The following is a 9,311-nucleotide window of genomic DNA, read 5'->3' on the forward strand; positions in this document are numbered from 1 at the left end:
GACACACTCACCACCACATACACAGCCATCCATCGGTTATGCTGCTGCCATACTGTTTACCATTTATATTATTATGAGTTTTTAATGTGACTCACAATCCAAAATTAAATCTAGAATTGGCTTCCTATTTCGCAAACAAAAGCATCCTTCACTCATGCTGCCAAACATACCCTCGTAAAACTGACCATCCTACCGATCCTCGACTTCGGTGATGTAATTTACAAAATAGCCTCCAACACTCTTCTCAACAAATTGGATGCAGTCTATCACAGTGCCATCAGTTTGGTCACCAAAGCCCCATTTACTACCCACCCCTGCGACTTGTACGCTCTCATTGGCTGGCCCTCACTTCATACTCATCGCCAAACCCACTGGCTCCAGGTCATCTACAAGTCTTTGCAAGGTAAAGCCCCGCCTTATCTCAGCTCAGTGGTCACCATAGCAGCACCCACCCATAGCAAACACTCCAGCAGGTATATCTCACTGGTCACCCCCAAAACCAATTCCTCCTTTGGTCGTCTTTCCTTCCAGTTCTCTGCTGCCAATGACTGGAACGAACTGCAAAAATCACTGAAGCTGGAGACTCATATCTCCCTCACTATCTTTAAGCACCAGCTGTCAGAGCAGCTCGCAGATCACTGCACCTGTACATAGCCCATCTGTAAATAGCCCATCCAACTACCTCATCCCCATACTGTATTTATTTATTTATCTTGCTCCTTTGTACCCCAGTATCTCTACTTGCACATTCATCTTCTGCACATCTACCATTCCAGTGTTTAATTGCTATATTGTAATTACTTCACCACAATGGCCTATTTATTGCCTTACCTCCCTTATCTTACCTCATTTGCACACACTGTATATATACTTTTTTTTATACTGTAGTATTGACTTTATGTTTGTTTATTCCATGTGTAACTCTGTGTTGTTGTATGTGTCGAACTGCTTTGCTTTATCTTGGCCAGGTCGCAGTTGTCAATGAGAACTTGTTCTCAACTTGCCTACCTGGTTAAATAAGGGTGAAATAAAAAAATACTGAAATCAAAAACTCCAGTATCCCTGCACATTGTACATTTGGTATTAAGCTTCATATCTTATTTCTTGTTCTCATGTTTTCTTTATTATATATATAGTACCAGTCAAAAGTTTGGAAACACAAAATTATTCAAGGATTTTTCTTTATTTGTACTATTTTCTACATTGTAGAATAGTAGTGAAGACATCACAACTATGAGATAACACATAATGTATGGAATCATGTAGTAACCAAAAAAAGTGTTCAACAAATCATAATAGATTTTAGATTTTAGATTCTTCAAAGTAGCCACCCTTTGCCTTGATGACAGCTTTGCACACTTTTGGCATTCTCTCAACCAGGTTTGTTTTTCCAACAGTCTTGAAGGAGTTCCCACATATGCTGAGTACTTGTTGGCTGCTTTTCCTCCATTCTGCAGTCCAACTCATCCCAAACCATCTCAATTGGGTTGAGGTCGGGTGATTGTTAACGCCAGATCATCTGATTCAGCACTCCATCACTCCCCTTGGTCAAATAGCCCTTACACAGCCTGGTGGTGTGTTGGGTCATTGTCCTGTTGAAAAACAAATGATCGTCCCACTAAGTGCAAACCAGATGGATGGCGTATCGCTGCAGAATGCTGTGGTAGCCATGCTGGTTAAGTGTGCCTTGAATTATAAATAAATCACTTACAGTGTCACCAGCAAAGCACCCCCACACCATCACACCTCCTCCTCCATGCTTCACAGTGGGAACCACACATGCAGAGATCATCTGTTCACCTACTCTGCATCTCACAAAGACACGGCGGTTGGAACCAAAAATGTAACATTTTGACTCATCAGACCAAAGGACAGATTTCCACCAGTCTAATGTCCTTTGCTCGTGTTTCTTAGCCCAAGCAAGTCTTTTCTTATTATTGGTGTCCTTTAGTAGTGTTTTTTTTTGTTGTAGGAATTCGACCATGAAGGCCTGATTCATGCAGTCTCCTCTGAACAGTTGATGTTGAGATGTGTCTGTTACTTGAACTCTGTAAAGCATTTATTTGGGCTGCAATCTGAGGTGCAGTTAACTCTAATGAACTTATCCTCTGCAGCAGAGGTAACTCTGGGTCTTACATTCCTGTGGCGGTCCTCATGAGAGTCAGTTTCATCATAGCACTTGAAGAAACTTTCAAAGTTCTTGAAATTTTCTGAATTGACTGACCTTCTTGTCTTAAAGTAACAGATTGTCATTCCTCTTTTCTTATTTGAGCTGTTCTTGCCATAATATGGACTTTATCTTTTGACAAATAGGTCTATCTTCTGTATACCAGCCCTATTTGTCACAATACAACTGATTGGCTAAAACGCATTAATAAGGAAAGAAATTCCACAAATGAACTTTTAACAAGGAACACCTGTTAATTGAAATGTATTCCAGGTGACTACCTCATGAAGCTGGTTGAGAGAATGCCAAGTGTGTGCAAAGCTGTCATCAAGGCAAAGGGTGGCTACTTTGAGGAATCTCAAATATAACATATATTTTGATTTGTTTAACACTTTTTTAGTTACTACATGATTCCATGTGTTATTTCATAGTTGTGATGTCTTCACTATTATTCTACAAAGTAGAAAATTGTCCAAATAAAGAAAAACCCTGGAATGAGTAGGTGTGTCCAAACTTTTGACTGGTACTGTATATATTCATTTTTTTATTAGTTATACTATTTTTATATTGATTACTGACTGCACTGTTGATAATGCAGGCTAAGCATTTCACTGTGCATGTGACAATAAAACCTTGAACTTGAACAAAACAATGTTAAAGAGCTTATGTACTAAGATGTTTGTAAAGTCAATATTTTACCATCTTGACAGAGAATAGTTCTTCCTCAACTCTCTGCCTCAGTTTGTATTTCTTGAGAGCAAATTAGTCATTTATTTCACAAAAACAAATACATAGATCTATAATTAATAATAAGGCAAGTATTTTACTTGACATGGGCTGTAATTGTGTTTTCTCGAACAGTTGACCAGATGTTGTGCCTTAAGTCTTCATTTGAGATAGCCTAATGTTTTATGGTCCAATGCTGCCACCTTGTGACATTGTTCCAATTGGAATGATGGATGTTTGTCTAAAAGTGGTTCTCAAAAGGTTTGACCCATAACCCCCAAAAAGGAGTGGTTTACAGCTTGATTAATTAGGCTGTAATAGACAATTATTTGGTAAATACAGCCTGAAACGAATCCCTGAAAAATCGTGTAAATGTTCCTTACAAGCCATAATGTTGAATAAAATTACAATAAACTTACTCTATCGGTTTTATGTGCTGTTTGTCTTCGGCTGCTCTAAATTTTAGATAAGATATCCACAGAAAACGATTGTTTACCCAACTTGTTAGGTAGGTTATATGGTTCCAGCCTTTTTGGTTCCAGGTAAAACCTTTGTTGGTTCCATGTAGAACCATTTTAGATTCCATGTAGGACCCTAAAAGTTCTACATAAAACCAAAAGGGTTCTACCTGGAACCATCAAGAATTCTTCAAAGAATTCTCCTATGGGGACAGCTGAAGAACCCTTTTTGGTTCTAGATATAACACTTTTTTCTAAGTGTATGTTAGCTTACATTACATTAGGCTGCCGACGGAGTAACGGTCTTAGAATATAATACGAACTGTAGGACGTATAGTATCCAACGTCTTGATTGCATCAGTATGCTTTGACTCATTTAGTATGATATATTATGTTTGACTGCTTTAGTAGGATATGTTACGTTAGGTTACATTACATTAGGTTACCAAAGCAATAGCACTTGTATAATTTAATACAAATGACATGACGTACAGTATCCTATTTCTCGAATGCTTTGACCAAATTTAATTTGTGACACTCCATTTACCTAAATTTACTGGGCTCCCAAGTGGCGCAGCGGTCTAAGGTACTGCATCACAGTGCTTTTTTGACACCTTTATTTAACCAGGTAGGCCAGTTGAGAACAAGTTCTCATTTACAACTGCGACCTGGCCAAGCAAAGCAGTGCAACACAAACAACAACACAGAGTTACACAAACAAACGTACAGTCAATTACACAATATAAAGAAGTCTATATACAGTGTGTGAAAATAGCGTGAGGAGGTAAGGCAATAAATAGGCCATAGTGAGCGAAGTAATTACAATTTAGTAAATTAACACTGGAGTGATAGATGTGCAGATGATGATGTGCAAGTAGAAATACTGGTGTGTAAAAGAGCAGAAAAGTAAATAAAAACAATATGGGGATGAGGTAGGTAGATTGGATGGGCTATTTATAGAAGGGCTGTGTACAGCTGCAGCGATCAGTTAGCTGCTCAGATAGCTGACGGTTAAAGTTAGTGAGGAAAATATAAGTCTCCAACTTCAGCGATTTTTGCAATTCGTTCCAGTCAATGGCAGTAGAGAACCGGAAGGAAAGGCGGCCAAAGAGGTGTTGTCGGGCAGCGATCGGTTGAAAAGCTTGCATTTAAGAGCAGTTGGAGTCCACGGAAAGAGTGTTGTATGGCATTGAAGCTCGTTTGGAGGTTAGTTAACACAGTGTCCAAAGAAGGGTCAGATGTATACAGAATGGTGTCATCTGTGTAGAGGTGGATCAGGGAATCATAGTAGTTGTATGTAGTTGGTGAACCAGGCGAGGCAGTCATTTGAGGAACCAAGGCTGTAGAGTCTGCCGATAAGAATACAGTGATTGACAGAGTCGAAAGCCTTGGCCAGGTCGATGAAGACGGCTGCACAGTACTGTCTTTTATCGATGGCGGTTATGATGTCGTTTAATACCTTGAGCATGGCTGAGGTGCCCCCATGTCCTGGCTCGGAAACAGGATTGCAAAGCGGAGAAGGTACGGTGGGATGGCTTCTAAACTTCTAGACTTTCTAAATGGCTTTCAAAGACTTTAGAAAGTTAGGGCAGGATGGATATAGGTCTGTAACAGTTTGGGTCTAGAGTGTCACCCCCTTTGAAGAGGGGGATGACCGCGGCAACTTTCCAATCTTTAGGGATCTTGGGCAATATGAAAGAGAGGTTGAACAGACTGGTAATAGGGGTTGCAACAATGGCGGCGGATAATTTTAGAAAGTGAGGGTCCAGATTGTCTAGCCCAGGTGATTTGTACGGGTTCATGTTTTGCAGCTCTTTCAGAATATCTGCTATCTGGATTTGGGTGAAGGAGACGCTGGTGAGGCTTGGGCAAGTAGCTGCTGTTGGCCGGGGTAGGGGTAGCCAGGAGGAAAGCATGGCCAGCCGTAGAGAAATTCTTGTTGAAATTCTCGATTATCGTGGATTTATCGGTGGTGACAGTGTTTCCTAGCCTCGGTGCAGTGGGCAGCTGGGAGGAGGTGCTCTTATTCTCCATGGACTTTACAGTGTCCCAAATTATTTTGGAGTTAGAGCTACAGGATGCAAATTTCTGTTTGAAAAAGCTAGCCTTTGCTTTCCCGACTGACTGTGTGTATTGGTTCCTGACTTCCCTGAAAAGTTGCATATCACAGGGACTATTCGATGCTAGTGCAGTCCGCCACAGGATGTTTTTGTGCTGGTCAAGGGCAGTCAGGTCTGGAGTGAACCAAGGGCTATATCTGTTCTTAGTTCTACATTTTTTGAAAGGGGCATGCTTATTTAAGATGGAGGTGTCACGCTTGAGGCGTCACTACAGACACCCTGATTCAAATCCAGGCTGTTTCACAACCGGCCGTGATTGGGAGTCCCATAGGGTGGCGCACAATTGGGCCAGCATTGTCTAGGTTTGGCCGGTGTAGGCCATCATTGTAAATAAGAATTTGTTCTTAACTGACTTGCCTAGTTAAATAAAGGTTAAATAAAATAAAATAAAAAATAAACTATGATATGTTACGTTACGTTACGGTAGATTCCATTGCATTAAGCTACCAATGGAATAGCGGCCGTACAATATAATATGAATTGCAGGACGTACAGTATCCTACGTCTTCATTTCGGCCATAAAAATGCTTAGAACAAATTAAATAAAGCAATGCAGGACGTGTATACTAGTTACACGACAATCCAGAGTAATTTCTGCGTACAGTGAGAGAACAGAATCCATAGTTTGATACTACAATTGACACAAGTTACATACTGTGGCTCTGACCAAATAAGTCAATAGTTGTGTTTGGGTTTGATTTCAACAGGATGTATACAGTACCTCAGAGCAATCTCAACAGTGCATACAGACAAGAGTGAATAGGCCATTTGAAATTATTCAGGACACAAACCAAAGTAATAGACTAAGTTTACTGTATAAAAAAATGTAAGGGTTGTAGCATTAACAAAATACAGAAAGATAAGCAGGTTGATCACAGTTCTATTGCAGGTTCAATTCAACTTGCCTCCAGATTCAAATAAAACTAGATTAATGCCAGGGTCACATTTAATCTGAAAACGTATCAAATGTATACACATGTTTGGAATGGAGATAGTGGTAGTAAATGCACTAAATCCTATGCTCTCTTGAAATGGTTATAAACTCAGAAAAAAAAGAAACGTCCCTTTTTCAGGACCCTGTCTTTTGAAGATAATTAGTAAAAATCGAAATAACTTTACAGATCTTAATTGTAAAGGGTTTAAACACTGTTTCCCATGCTTGTTCAATGAACCATAAACAATTAATGAACATGTTCCCGTGGAACGGTCGTTAAGACACTAACAGCTTGCAGACGGTAGGCAATTAAGGTCACAGTTATGAAAACTTAGGACACTAAAGAGGCATTTCTACTGACTCTGAAAAACACCAAAAGACAGATGTCCTGGGTCCCTGCTCATCTGCGTGAACGTGCCTTAGGCATGCTGCAAGGTGGCATGAGGACTGCATATGTGGCCAGGGCAATAAATTGCAATGTCTGTACTGTGAGACACCTAAGACAGAGCTACAGGGAGACAGGACGGACAGCTGATCGTCCTCTCAGTGGCAGACCACGTGTAACAACACCTGCACAGGATCGGTACATCCGAACATCACACCTGCGGGACAGGTACAGGATGGCAACAACAACTGCCCGAGTTACACCAGGAATGCACAATCCCTGCATCAGCACTCAGACTGTCCGCAATAGGCTGAGAGAGGCTGGACTGATGGCTTGTAGGCTTGTTGTAAAGCGGATCCTCACCAGACATCACCGCAACAACGTCGCCTATGGGCACAAACCCACCGTCGATGGACCAGACAGGACTGACAAAAAATTGCTCTTCACTGACGATTCGCAGTTTTGTCTCACCAGGGGTGATGGTCGGATTCGTGTTTATCGTCAAAGGAATGAGCGTTACACCGAGACCTGTACTCTGGAGCGGGATCGATTTGGAGGTGGAGGGTCCGTCATGGTCTGGGGCGGTGTCACAGCATCATCGGACTGAGCTTGTTGTCATTGCAGGTAATCTCAATGTGGTGCGTTACAGGGAAGACATACTCCTCCCTCATGTGGTACCCTTCCTGTAGGCTCATCCTGACATGACCCTCCAGCATGACAATGCCACCAGCCATTCTGCTCATTCTGTGAGTGATTTCCTGCAAGACAGGAATGTCAGTGTTCTGCAATGGCCAACAAAGAGCCCGGATCACAATCCCATTGAGCACGTCTGGGACCTGTTGGATCGGAGGTTGAGGGCTAGGGCCATTCCCCCCAGAAATGTCTGGGAACTTGCAGGTGCCTTGGTGGAAGAGTGGGGTAACATCTCACAGCAAGAACTGGCAAATCTGGTGCAGTCCATGAGGAGATGCACTGCAGTACTTAATGCAGCTGGTGGCCACACCAGATACTGACTTTTACTTTTGATTTTGACCCCCCCTTTGTTCAGGGACACATTATTCCATGTCTGTTAGTTACATGTCTGTGGAACTTGTTCAGTTTATGTCTCAGCTGTTGAATCTTGTTATGTTCATACAAATATTTACACATGTTACGTTTGCTGAAAATAAACGCAGTCGACAGTGAGGACGTTTCTTTGGGCACTCACAGCTGCTGTACATACTCAAGACTGAAATGCTTCCCACCTCTTCCAGACATCTCAAACTATATCTGTCGATTAAGAATGTCTATATGAATGGCAGTGGCTAGTCTAACCACCACAGGTGTAATTTAGGATTGAAATATGCTCTGACCTGCAGGAACTACTAGCAACAAGAGTTTTCAAATTTGTGAGATATTTAAATGATCTTTGCTAGCATCGTCATTAAGTTACACATAGACTGACTACTCGTCCAAAAATAAGAAGGAAATGACGAAAGGTAGCTAGGCGTGGCCAAGTAACATAACATATCATACTAAATGGGGTGACACGGATTTATGTAGAGAATAATACATTTAGTGACAGGCAGGTTTTAGTAAAAGGCGGCCACGCTCCGGGACTGCAGTGAATGTATATTTAATTATAGTTATTCCACGTTGCTATGGTAAACACATCGTTGCCATGTAGCTACGGTAGCAGAGGTTAAATGATGACAAGATACAAAAAATGGTTTCATAAATAATGTATAAATAGGCAACAAGGACTTCAGCAAATAATGATTTTAGAAATAATTTAGAAATATGCAACAACCAAATGATTGTGGAGTCAACCTTCTGTGTAGCCTAGCTACATATTTTGGATCCAGCTTTATTCACCAGCACCTGTAAATAAATCCCACCATTTTGCACCTGAATTCTGCTTGATTTGAAGCTTCGCACCCGTCTGACAAGACAATAAGGTCCACTACCTTACATACTCATTGAAGTAGCCTACAGGTAGGCCTACAGCAATACACTTGGTATATTATGTTGTATAAGGGAATTGTTGCTGGTTAGATCCCAGCCAGAGCCAAGTCTCCCAAAATTGATTATTATTTGCCATTTTGTCATATTGCTGTTTGAGTTGCCTACTTTATGTGTATCAGAAGATAAAGCTGATCTATGCAGGGTCGAGGGAGAGAATCAAGTAATAAGCCTACAGTTTATTAATTTTATTCAATCCACTTTCAACTCATTCTTAAAGCCACAATGTGACTCTTTACTATTTCACATAATATGACTCCTCCCCATACACCTACATAGTGACAGTGCATTGATGTAAAGCCCTTCTTGTCCTCTACCAGGTCCTCTCTAAATTCGGATGGTCTATTTTGTGAGTTTCTTATCGTTACCTGAGAGCTGCAGCTGCTCTGACTCAGTGTGCTGGGGGGGAGGGGGGACGACTGTCCCGGTGCACCAATAGGAGATTGTCAAAAATACACTGAGCTCTCCAGTTAGCCCACACGCTTGTCTGTCATGAAGGATTAACGCTACCCTCCAAGAA

Source organism: Oncorhynchus mykiss, chromosome 19 (genome assembly GCF_013265735.2).
Source record: "Oncorhynchus mykiss isolate Arlee chromosome 19, USDA_OmykA_1.1, whole genome shotgun sequence".
In the NCBI taxonomy this organism is placed as follows: domain Eukaryota; kingdom Metazoa; phylum Chordata; class Actinopteri; order Salmoniformes; family Salmonidae; genus Oncorhynchus; species Oncorhynchus mykiss.